The following is a 13,213-nucleotide window of genomic DNA, read 5'->3' as shown; positions in this document are numbered from 1 at the left end:
TTGAGGAAAGAGGAACAGAAAGACAGAGAGCTGTGACTTCTCTCCACTGGCCTGTGCTGACCCTCAGGGCAACCTCCACTCTAGAAAGGAAGCCCTTTGTAGCTGTCCAGTGTCACAGGGGGGAATAAGCTCCCAGCAGAGGCTGGGAGACCCCTTGCTGCAGATGTCCTGGGATACTGAGTGGAGGTTGCACCAGCAACTCCCCAGACCCTCCCAACTCTGGAAGGCTTGACTGTCTTATGAGTCACCACTTCTCCCTGTTACCCACCCTTTCAAGTCTGGATTTTCTCATCAGAGTTTTCTGAGTATTATTTGGCTCCTCTCTATCACAAACAATAATGAAAACCAGTTGGTGTCAACTATACTCTTGGATAAGAGCCAGCCTTCGGTATAAAGAGGGGATAGACAGTAACCAGCACTTACTGAGCGCTTCTTCCCTAACAGGAAACCCTGGTGGTGTAGTGGTTAAGAGCTACGGCTGCTAACCAAAAGGTCAACAGTTCGAATCCACCAGATGCTCCTTGGAAACTCTATGGGGCAGTTCTACTCCTCTGTCGTATAGCATCGCTGAGTCGGAATCGACTCGAAAGCAACGTGTTTGATTTTTGGGTTTTCCCTGCCAGAGAGGCACCATGCCTGAAACTCACACATCGGCGCCCAGAGTTTAAGAATGATGGCTTTGGAATAATACAGACCTGGATTTGAATCCCTGTTTCACCATTCTGGCTGTGTGCCCCTGGGCAGGTTACTTGATTCTCTAAGGCTCAGTTTCCTCATTGGCAAAGTGACAATAATAGTAATGCCAAGTGTAAGGGGTTGTCATGATGACTAAATTAAATAAGCTTATACGGTGATTCTCAAAATGTGGTCCCTGGACCTGCAGCATTCACATCAATACTTCTGGGACTTGTTAGAAATGCAAATTCTCAGGCCTGACCCTAGACCTGCTAAAGCTGACCCTCTGGGGGTGGAGCCTAGCAATTGTGTTTCATAAGCCCTCTCAGTGATTCTGAGGCAGGCTAAAGTTTGAGAACCACTGAGCTATGCATGAAAAGAGCTCAAGAACAAGCACTTGGCAAGGAGAAAGTAGCAGTTTTAGGAATCACCATCCCCCTCTCCCTGCTCCTCCAGGCTTCCACACAGTAAGTGCAAGGACAGATTACCCAATAACAAGGTAAGCATGTGTTTAGGGCACCAACGAAACACAGGCGCCAGCTGTCCAAAGCAAAGTCCCACAGATGCCACGCAGACAGGACACAAGGAAAAGCGAGCAACACAGTGAAAAGAACTGGTGGGTCACTAAATGAAATTAATACCATTTTATAAATTTTGTATAACAATTGTATTTTCCTTTTCATTTCAGACCCATCGGGTACAACCTCACATTCAGCTGTCTCATTGACCACATAAGAATGCACCAGAGGCACGATAATCACGTGACTCATGACACATCAGGTCCTATGCAAAGCGAACCAAAACACTCTTCAGACTGAGCACACCTGTATCATTCTCTTTGCCATCCGCCTTGTCCATGTAGGGCATTAGCAGTAATCCAATGAACTGTGAAGATGCAGCATCAAAGGACAGGAAGTGAGTGCACAAGTATTATTTCAAGACAAAAAACACCCGTGGAGATCTGTGAAGGGCCCGCCAACAAACATCAAACGACAAATGAATGAAATTATTTCCGACTGCCTCGTTAGTACTATTTCTTTTGTCTACCTCAGACCTGAAGAACAAAATTATATGTTCCAAGTCAATTTTTTTTACTTACTGATTTTCAAATATAAATTTTTGTTTTAATATTCAAATTTGAATGTAAATTTTATTTTATAAATTTCACTCTTTTATAAATTTTATTTATGCCTAATTATTCAAATTTATTTGCTACAGTAAAACCAAATTTAAAAACTGACATAATTTTATATCCAGGTAAAATGAAACAGCAACAACTAAGTGGTGCACAAAAAAATGAAAGCTCACAGAAGATAAAAAGGATTTGTGAATCCCTAAAGACAATTCCAAAATTAACTTCCTTTTTAAAACATAATGAATTAGAAGAGGCTTCTTCCATTGAACACTTGCATTTAATGGGTATAAATCATTGTACTAGTGCTACTAGTACAGAAATTACTAATAGCAATATGAATATAACAGAATTTGTTCCAAATTCTGCATCCATTGCTTGCTCTAGTAAAAAAAATTAAGGATGATGTAGAAAGTGAAACTATTTTAGAATCTGAAATTGTCGTATCTGCAGACCCCATAAATAACAGAAATACAGATCTTGCGTTGTGGAATAATTTTTCTTCTAATGACGAAAATTATCAGATAAAAAGAAGGCCAAGTGATTTTCAACATCACAGTGGACCATTTGAAAATTCATATCAAAAATGTCTGGATGGTAAACAAGGTTTTGTAGCCAGATTATATTTCTGTGGTACAAAGCTAATGGTGAAAATTATAAGAGGGAGTGGCTACTGCATTCTTCATCAGCTGGCTTTGTATATTGTTTTGTTTGCAAACTATTCAGTCCTAAAAGAGCCCTGGTGACACACTGGTTAAGAGTTTGGCTGCTAACCAAAAGGTTGGCAGTTTGAATCCAACAGCCACTCCTTGGAAACCCTGTGGGGTAGTTCTACCCTGTCCTATAGGGTTGCTATGAGTAGGACTCTACTAGAGGGCAACAGGTTTTTTTGGTTTGTTTTTTGGTATTCGGTCCTAAATCATTTAATTCTCGACTTGCTACAAACAGATTTAGCGATTGGTGTAACTCGAATATGACAGATACATGTGAAAACAGTTGAATTCACAGAGACTGTATGTTGTCATATTTAAACCGAAGACATGGTTTTGACTTAACTCATGAACTGGAAACACAAATTAATGAAGAACATCAGTAGTGGAAAGCCATTTTGCAACACATTGTATTTCTGTCATCATAACAATCGCTGAATGTGGACTATCTTTTCTAGGAAGAAACGAAGTGTTTGGGTCCCCACAAAACGGAAATTTTGGGCGTTTACTTGAACTTGTTGCTCAGTTTGATCCATTTTTAGCAGGTCACATCTCAAAATATGGTAACACAGGAAAGGGCAACCCATCATATACATCTAAAACAATGTGTGAAGAATTAATAAACTTAATAAGTGATAAAGTTAGATCAACTATTTTCAGTGAAATAAGTATAGCTCAATATTTCAGCTGATTTGTAGATTCCACTCCTGATCTTGCTCATACAGATCAGTGAAGTATTGTTTTAAGATATGTGTCTCCAACAGATGGAAAGCCTGTCGAGTGATTTATCACATTTACTAGCTTAAAAAGTGAAGAAATTCAAATCAAGTACTTCACTATTTATGTGAAGTTTGTAAAATTGATTTTTCTAAGTGCAGAGGCCAGTCCTATGACATTGTTGCCAATATGTCAGGGCATTATAAAGGCATGCAACAGAAAATTTTAGGACATCATTAATATGCCATTTTCATAGCATGTGCTGCACATTCATTTAATCTTGTAGGACTTAGCACAGTAGATTGTTGTCGGGAAGCAGTTGGTTATTTTCCTACTGTTCAGTTACTCTACACATTTTTTGCTACCTCGACTCACCAATGGGCAGTTCTTAAAACATATTTAGGCAATGATCTAGTATTAAAATATCTTTCTAATACATGTCGGGAAACACATGCTGTAGCAACGAGTGCAATCCTGAAATCGTACACTCAGATTCTAGATGCCTTAGAAAATATTGCTGAAGACCAGACACAGAAAGGAGATACCAAAAGAGAAGCCAAAACATTGCCAACAAAATGCAAACACTAGAGTATATATTTACGTTGATTATGTGGAATAATATATTGCAGCATTTTCATCGGATGAACCTAGCTCTCCAAGATTCAGAAGTAAACTTAAAGGCATGCACAGATCTCTACCAGTCATTAACAGGGTATTTACATAAAAGAAGATTTTGAAAACACAACAAAACAAATACTGCCAAGTACTGATTATCAAACAGTTCACTGTAGCAGAAGCATTAAAAAGAAATAAGTAAATGACAGTGCTCCAGAAGTGCTGAGTGCCAGAGATCAACTTTGCGTAACCACACACTACACCATCATCAACATACTTGAATCTTGCATGAAAAGGGTGAAAGTACGAAGTTCTTTCTGACAGATTTTTCTTCTTAAACAATGTGGATATACCCAACGAAGAATGCACGAAAGCACCCAAGAAATTAGTGTGGGCTTATCCCAATGACTTAAATACAAGCTTTAACAGAGAAGTACAACCACTTCATTCTTACGGAGAACTAAGTTTACAGATTCGGAAATGACAAATTTTACTAATGTAGGCATGTATGATTCCATAATAGAAGATAAAATGCAACGCGTCTTTTCCAATGTTGAAACTGCCTTACGCATATCCCTAACTTTAATGATCACAAACTGCACAACAGAGTGCTCATTTCCTCATTTTCGTCCCTAAAAAGGCTCAAAAGCCCTCAGCATGCAACAATGACTCCAGAAAGACTCGATTCATTATCCTTACTATGTATGGAAGTAGGTATTGTTTGGGAGCTTAATTGTGATGAAATCATTGAAGAATTTTTAAGAGCAAAGAACAGAAAGAAATGTTTTTAATTATAACATGTTAGAGATGAAAGATCTAAATATAAACTATAGTAATATGTTGTAATATTTGTTTTCCGGTCATTAAATTTTCTTTTATGACATCTTTTCATTTGTTCATTTATAATTACAGTATTTATTACTAAACAAGCATCAAAATTGCAGTATGAGCCATTTAAAGCAAAATTGGTAAAAGTCTATTTTTCATTGTGGGAAATCAACAGAATTTTACATTGATTGTTGAGACAATTAAGTTCACTAACTCATTTTCTTTGTTGTAGAATATGTGGAATGTTTTTCTGTAGAAAATGTAGTATATAATAAAAATCTTAGTACCCTGCATCCACTAAAAATTTTATAATCCAGTTCATCGCATTCCATTAAAATGTCATATGCCACTTTTACATTCAATCACTAACATTATAGTCACTTTTAAAAAGAACTTACATCACTGATAGCTAAGACACACACACACACATATATATACATGTGCATATATATATAACTCACATATCCCATTTGAATGCGTGAGTAAGCAGAAGGGGCATCACAGATTATCAGTGTTTAGGGCCCGCAAATGCCTTAATCCAGCCCTGTATGAGGGGTTACCAACCTTCACTACTGGACTCATTAAAAACTGAGGCTCAGAGAAGTTAAGACACTTCTCCAAAGTCACACAGCTGGAACACAGGCAGCCTATCTCCAGAGGTAACAGCCTTCCCACCACACCCTACTCTCCTGCATTTGTAGCCCAAATCCTAAATCAAAAGGTAAGTATTGATGAAGTTCTCCACAATTCTACATAGAGGCTAGCATGGGTAATAGCTACTGATGCTTCACATAAACCTGCAAATAAAGAGACTAAGAACAGAAATAATTTCCCAAATTATGATGCTGCAGATCCTCTCAGACCAGAGAAGACTCCATTCCTTAACAATGAAGAGCAAATTACACAAAGAAAGCGGTCTTCACGATACAGCTGCTGGGTACGCTCAGGAACGCTCAGTCATCTTAACAGCACTAAAAGTAGATATTTGAGCTGTGCAAGTAAAGGCTTCTGTTTAAGTATATTTTTGAAATGGGAATGGAATGAAATGGAAAAGATAACTCAGTCGAGAAATGCTGTGCCTTTGTCTCCAGGACTCAGTTTCTCCATCTGCAGACTGAATAAGCATTAAGTGCTCAATAGGGCCTATGGCTTTAAGAAGTGCTGTGTTCCCTTTGCCAGCCTGCAATTTGGGCTTATGCCTCTGTGCTATCTCTGTGTTTTAGTGCAGACAACTCCCTTCCCTCAAAGACAGGGTCTCCATGCATGGTTCACACACTCCTCAGAGGGTGCCTACCTCCTGACCCAAAGGGTCTGGATGCGGACACGGACATCCTTGTAACACATGTGCACCGGGCACCTACAGTGTGCAGAGTGCTGATAACATCTGCAGCAAGAACCCAAACAAGCCGAGCCCCAGGCCGGCAGGTGGAAATGTGGTTTGGTAGCGAGAAGAGGGTGATGACATCTGGGAAACCACTTCACAGAGAACTCACTAAAGCCTCTGCCTCCACTTCTGCTTTGCTTCCATGTTTCACCATGTTACCCCCAAACTAAAGACCCCTGTAGGCACCTTCTTGCTTCCAGGAGATGGTCCAAACTAAACTGAATCTGCCTCAGCCCTCAATACAATGTCTGGCAAGCAGCAGGCTCCCAATAAATGCTTAGGAAACAAATTCTCTGAAAGCAACATTCTCAGTACACCACAACCAACCCCCATAAACCTTCATGAGAGAGATGCTGCCTCCCCTTGCTGCCTGCCCCCCAGACTGTCACACTGCCTGCTACTCCACCACAAGTTATCCTTCTTAGCTCACCTTCACTCGCTACCCTCCACCCACACTGATGTTCTTTATTTCCACAAAGAAGCCAAGCTCTGTCCACCTCAGGGCTTTTCATATGTTAGTTTGTCTCCTGGAATGCTCATCCCCCTATTCTTTACTTTGCAGGCTCCTTCACAGCCTTTAGGTCTCAGCTCAAAAGTGACCTCCTCAGAGAAGCCACCCTATCTAGACTAGGTCCCTCCTGTTACCTTCTGTCTCCTGTTTGTTTCTTTGATAGCACTCATCACCACTTGTAATTATCTTTTAGTCTCTTGTGTCTAGTCTGACTGTGCTCCCCTTCCAATGCAATGTTAGCTCCATTAAAACAGGGACATATTTGTCCTGCTCACCTCTGTATTCCTAGCACCTGGTACCTTGTAGGTACAAAATAAACATTTGTAAAAGGGTCAGTAAGTGAATGAATGAATTCCGAGAGTGAGGAATAGAAAAACAATAATGATAATGTTGTTGTTGTCATTGTTGTTGAGCTGCCATTGAGTTGATCCCCGATTCGTGGTGATCCCAAGCACAGTGGAACAGAACATTGCCCAGCCCTGCATCGTCCCCATGATTGGTTGAGGACTGGACCATTGTGATCCATAGAGTTTTCATTGGCTAACTTTCAGAAGTAGATCACCAGGCCTTTCTTCCTAGTCCATCTTAGTCTAGAAGCTCTGCTGACACCTGTTCAGCATCATAGCAATATGCAAGCCTCTAATGACAGACAGTGGTGGATGTATATACAGAGCATTGGCCAGGAATCAAACCTGAGTCTCCTACATGGAAGGGAAGAATTAATGAATTAAGAGAGTGACAGTGTTTCTGGTTGAGAGGGGTGGTGCAGGCAGGACAGGACCCTGGCCTTCCTCACTGACGCTGGCTAGGGTGCAGACAGACTACCAGGGCAGCCTTGGCCCTGCAGCAGGCAGAGAGTGGCACCAGAGAGCTTGCCATAGGAGTGATGGTGACATTCTGCCCTGCTTGTCACCAGCTGCCACCAAACCAGGGCATCTCAAACAGCCAGAGGGCCATGACCACCATCTTCAGGCTGGGGTCCGAGTACTGAGGAAGGAGACATTTCCCTTCCCAGCCCACCTGTACCTTCTCACAGTTCGTTGTTGGTGAAGACCAGTGGCAGTAGGGAGGGGCTGGAGAAGGGTACCCAGGAGAGGGCAGCAGCCATCAGCACTCGGTTGATCAGCACTCGGCCCCCAACAAGAGCCTGGTCCCAGCATGTGTTCCCTGCTCATCTCCCTCGGTGGCAGGTCGGGAGGGGCGCACCTATAGCAAATAGACCCCAGGCCCAGCCCCCTGGATAAGTCCCAGCCAAATTTCCAGTTTTTGAGTTTCTCTAGGCAGAAGTGTGCCAGATTGGGCTGGATTTTCATTGTAACATTTGCCTTTCATGGGAGTCTGAGCTTCACCCTCCCAGACTTATATTTGAAACAAGCCATGATGGATATGCTTGCTAATAGGAAGACTAACAGCTGGTCACCATTTATTTATGCAAAGAACTTCACACAGAGACTTCTACATTCCATATCACCAACTAAAACCCACTCCATGACCACGCACAGTTCTGCCGCGTGGTTTCCCACTGAACTGGTCATCGCTTCCCCCTTGGCCTCTCAAGCCCGTGCTCCCGCACTGAGCAGCAGACAATGACTGTTCTCTTCTTATTGATATCCTCACTCACTCCATGGCCTTCTCTGGGTGCATAGGTGGTCTGAGGCCAGAGTATGTATACAGCGGCTTTGACTGCGCAGCCAGCCAGCTCCATTAGTCGGATGTAAATAGCTCTCAGCTCTTCAAAGGTTGCAGTAAGTCATACTGTGAGGTCTGAGTCAGCCTGCCAGGGTCTTGCATTTCGAGCCTTATTCATCTTCCTGATTAACCTCCATAAAGGGCCAATACCACCTTCCTTGGTAGGCTGGGCCTGCCAAAAACTCCCTCAGTTGAGATTTCCACAAGAAAGCAGCAATTGCTAAACTCCTACTGTATACACGACTCTGTCCCAGTCATTCTGGGGAGGGGAGAAAGAGAAGAAAACACATTCACTATTTACCAGGGGAGTCACTGTGCAGCGCAAACAATTAACGCACTGGAGGCTAACTCCAAGCTTGGAGGTTCAAGTCCATCCAGAGGTGCTATAAAATGGTGGGAGTAGCATCCTGTCTAAATTCAGGGGGAGATAATGACCAAGGTCAGCCCAAATCTGATTCCTATAAGGTAGAGGTCATACATACCTCCATTCTCCAACCTTTTTACCAATTCTGACACCAACCATCCCTCCCACAGCACTCTCTACTTCTCTTCTGGGTTCAATAATCTATTGCAATTGCCACACACAACTCAGAGACCATATTCACAGTTAAATGGTTTATTAAGGAACAGAGTACTACTTGGGATCAGGATCAGGAAGCATGCATGTAGTCAAAGTCTCCCTTCTTCAGTACAGGAAAGCTCTCTCAGCTCCTCTTGGCCATGCAGGGCTCCTCTCAGCCTCTTGAGGACATGCCTCTTCTAGACCCCGTCAGGACAGGCTCCTCTTGGCCCTGCCATCCGTCACAACCGACTCTGCCACAGGGCCCCTTCCAGGCCTGTCACTGCTGGTTCTGCTGCAGGGGACCCCTTCTGTGCCTGTCACCATCTTCAGTTTTACAGCCCTTGATCCGCAATACAGCTCTTTTAGGAGGTTCCTTGCCTCTTCTCTCTCTGCTTCTTCTCCCTTCTCTCTTCTTCCTTCCTTTTGCTTCTGTCTGCTTCCTGTCTGAAAAATCTCTGTAGAGTTGGCTTCATGTATACACAAACTCCTTGTCAATTTCAAGGCATGGCCTTCCCACTAGGACCACAAACTAACCAATCCCCTCTTGGTAGGCCAAAGACACTTTATTTGCATAGTCTATTTTTTTTATAGTCACTTAATTTGCATAGCATATTGACCAATCCCTGCAAGGTGCATACCAATCACAGGGAAGGCTGCAGTCTAGGACCAGACAAAAAGTGTCAAGCCAAGTTGTTTACAGCTTATCCAGGAAATGTAACAAACCCCTCAGGGTAGAAAACTAGGGCAAAGGTAATTCCTCAGGGCTTAGAGGGAAAATCTTGCATGCTGTTTTTCCAAAGAACCAAGGCAAAAGGCCATGTAAAGGAACTTATTTTACCACAGGTGCCTTGTAAGAAAGGCCTTGCGATCTACTTCTGAAAAAATCAGCCACTGAAAACCCTATGGAGTGCAGTTCTACTGTGACACACATACAGTTGCCATGAGTCAGAATCAACTCTGCAGCAACTGGACTGGACTGAATTTTCTAGGGATTCGTAACCAAGGATGAAAGACAAAGCACACGTGAATAGGAAATATTATGGGTCAGATCACACAGAAAACCCAAGAAACCAGGATCAGAGTGGCAAGGAGGGAGGATGTCCAGTGGCCAAGGGCATGGACTTTGCTGTAAGAAAGATGGGAGTTTGAATTCTAACTCTCCCTCTTTCTAGCTGAGTGACCTTGTACAAGTGACTTAAACTCTCTGAGCCCATCTGTAAAATGGGAATAATAATAGTAATAATAGGGCTATTGTGAGGATTAAATGAAATAGCACAGGGAAAGCATTTAGCATGGTGCCTGGCAGGGAGTAGGCACTCAAGAACCATTAGCTGTGGTTTAATGTGAGAGGAAGCTTTCTAGAGAAGGTGAGTGTTGAGACTTGGGAAGAGGTAAAGAGCATAGACAGAGGTAGAGGTCCACTCCTCAGATTGTCATCCTGCCTTGAGGGGTGTTGACATTATAGGCACAAGCCAATTGCTGATCTGGAGTCAGAGAAAAGGGAAGGACCAGCTGCTGATCCTCCAACCATGGACAGAAAAATGAATCCCCATTCCCATGAGCCACTAGGTTTTCCATGAAAAAGGAGTCAAAATCCCACAGCAAATTAGCCGCATGAGAAAGACTGGCCAAAAACATAGGGTCAGACTGTCCTTGACCTGGGGTAGCCCTGCCATTCAGCCATGGCTCAAGGGAGTAGTACAGGGAGACAGTACACTTCCTGGCAACACTCCCATTGCCTTAGTAAGGCCAAAGGGCTAAAGGAAAGGGCTCAGAGAAGAGCATAAGCCTTATAATGTTGAGAGGGGATTGTCACTGGCTTCTGTCTTGGGCCAAAGGCCCTTTATTCCCTGGCCATTCTCTTAGTCAAAAAGGACATTTCAAGATCTATCCTAAAGTACAACACTGTCAGTGATAGGATAATATCCATACACTTATAAGGAAGACCAGTTAATACAACTATTATTCAAATTTATGCACCAACCGCTAATGCAAAAGATGAAGCAACTGAAGAATTTTCCAGCTTCTGCAGTCTGAAATTGACCAAACATGCAATCTAGATGCATTGACAATTACTGGTGATTGGAATGCAAAAGGTAGAAGGATAGTTAGTCGGAAAATATGACCTTGGTGATAGAAACAACACTGGAGGCTGTGTGATAGAATTTTGCAAGACCAATGACTTATTCACTGCAAATACCTTTTTTTCAGCAACATAAATGGCACACAGGGACCTCACCAGATGAAATACATAGGAATCAAATCAGCTACATCTGTAGAAAGAGACGATGGAGAAGCTCAGTATCATCAGTCAGAACAAAGCCAGGGACCGGCTGCAGAGCAGACCATCAATTGCTCATATGCAAGTTTAAGCAGAAGCTGAAGAAAATTAAAACAAGTCCACAAGAGTCAAAGTACAACCTTGAGTATATCCCACCTGAATTTAGAGACCATCTCAAGAATAGACTTGACACGTGGAACGCTAATGACCAAAGACCAAAAGAGTTGTGGGGTAACATCAAGGACATCAAACTTGAAGAAAGCAAAAGGTCATTAGAAAGACAGGAAAGAAAGAAAAGACAAAATAGATGTCAGAACAGACTGAAACTTGCTCTTGAATGTAGAGTAGTGAAAGCTAATGGAAGAAATGATGAAGTAAAAAAGCTGAATGGAAGATTTCAAAGGGTGGCTCAAGAAGACAAAGTAAAGTATTATAAAAAAAAATCAATGACCTATAGTTACAAAACCTAAAGGGAAGAACACGTACTGCATTTTTCAAGCTGAAAGAACTGAGGAAAAATTCAAGCGTCAAATCGCAATATTGAAGGATTCTATGGGCAAATTATTGAATGACACAGAAAGCATCAAAGGAAGGTGAAAGGAATATACAGAGTCACTGTATCAAAAAGAACTGGTCAGAGAAAGGGCCACATGAACCAGCAACTACATCATCCTGAGACCAGAAGAACTAGATGGTGCCCCGCTACAACCGATGACTGCCCTGACAAGGAACACAACAGAGAACCCCTCAGGGAGCAGGAGAGCAGTGGGATGCAGACCCCAAATTCTCATAAAAAGACCAGACTTAATGGTTTGACTGAGACTAGAAGGACCCCAGTGGTCATGGCCCCCAGACCTTCTGTTGGCCCAGGACAGGAACCATTCCCAAAGCCAACTCTTCAGACACGGATTGGACTGGACAATGGGTTGGAGAAGGATGATGGTGAGGAGTGAGTTTCTTGGATCAGGTGGACACTTGGGACTATGTTGGCATCTCCTGCCTAGAGGGGAGATGAGAGGGTGGAGGGTGTTAGAAGCTGGTGAAATGGACACGAAAAGAGAGAGTGGAGGGAGAGAGCGGGCTGTCTCATTAGGGGGAGAGTAATTGGGAGTGTGCAGCAGGGTGTATATGGGTTTTTGTGTGAGAAGCTGACTTGATGTGTAAACTTTCACTTAAAGCACAATAAAAATTAAAAAAAAAAAAAAAAAGAATTGGTCAGTATTCAACCATTTCAGGAGGTAACATATGATGAAGAACCAATGGTACCGAAGGAAGAAGTCCAAGCTGCACTGAAGGTGCTGGCAAAAAACAAAGCTCCAGGAATTGACAGAATACCAATTGAGATGTTTCAACAAATGATGCAATGTTGGAAATACTCACTCATCTATGCCAAGAAATTTGGAAGACAGCACCTGATCATCCCACTGGAAGAGATCTATATCTATGCCCATTCCAAAGAAAGGTGATCCAACAGAATGCAAAAACTATAAAACAATGTCATATCACATGCAAGTAAAATTTACCTGAAGATAATTCAATAAAGATGTCAGAGTACATCAACCAGCAACTGCCAGAAATACAAGCAGAATTTAAAAGAGGACATTGCTGATGTCAGATGGATCCTGACTGAAAGTAGAGAATACCAGAAAAATGTTTACGTATGTTTTATTGACTATGCAAAGGCATTCGACTGTGTGGATCATAACAAATATGGATACCATTGTGAAGAATGGGAATTCCAGAACACTTAATTGTGCTCATGAGGAACCTGTACATAAACCAAGAGGCAGTCGTTCGAACACAACAAGGGGATACCGTATGGTTTAAAATTAGGAAAGGTATGTGTCAGGGTTGTATCCTTTCACCATATTTACTCAATCTGTGTGCTGAGCAAATAACACAAGAAACTGGACTATATGAAGAATGTGGCATCAGGATTGGAGGAAGACTCATTAACAGCCTGAGACATGCAGATGAAGACAACTTGCTTGCTGAAAGTGAAGAGGACTTGAAGCACTTACTGATGAAGATCAAAGACCACAGCCTTCAGTATGCATTAAATGTCAACATAAAGAAAACAAAAATCTTCACAACTGGACCGATAAGCAA

This window comes from Loxodonta africana, chromosome 2, assembly GCF_030014295.1.
Source record: "Loxodonta africana isolate mLoxAfr1 chromosome 2, mLoxAfr1.hap2, whole genome shotgun sequence".
NCBI lineage: Eukaryota > Metazoa > Chordata > Mammalia > Proboscidea > Elephantidae > Loxodonta > Loxodonta africana.
This window is presented reverse-complemented; position numbering follows the sequence as displayed.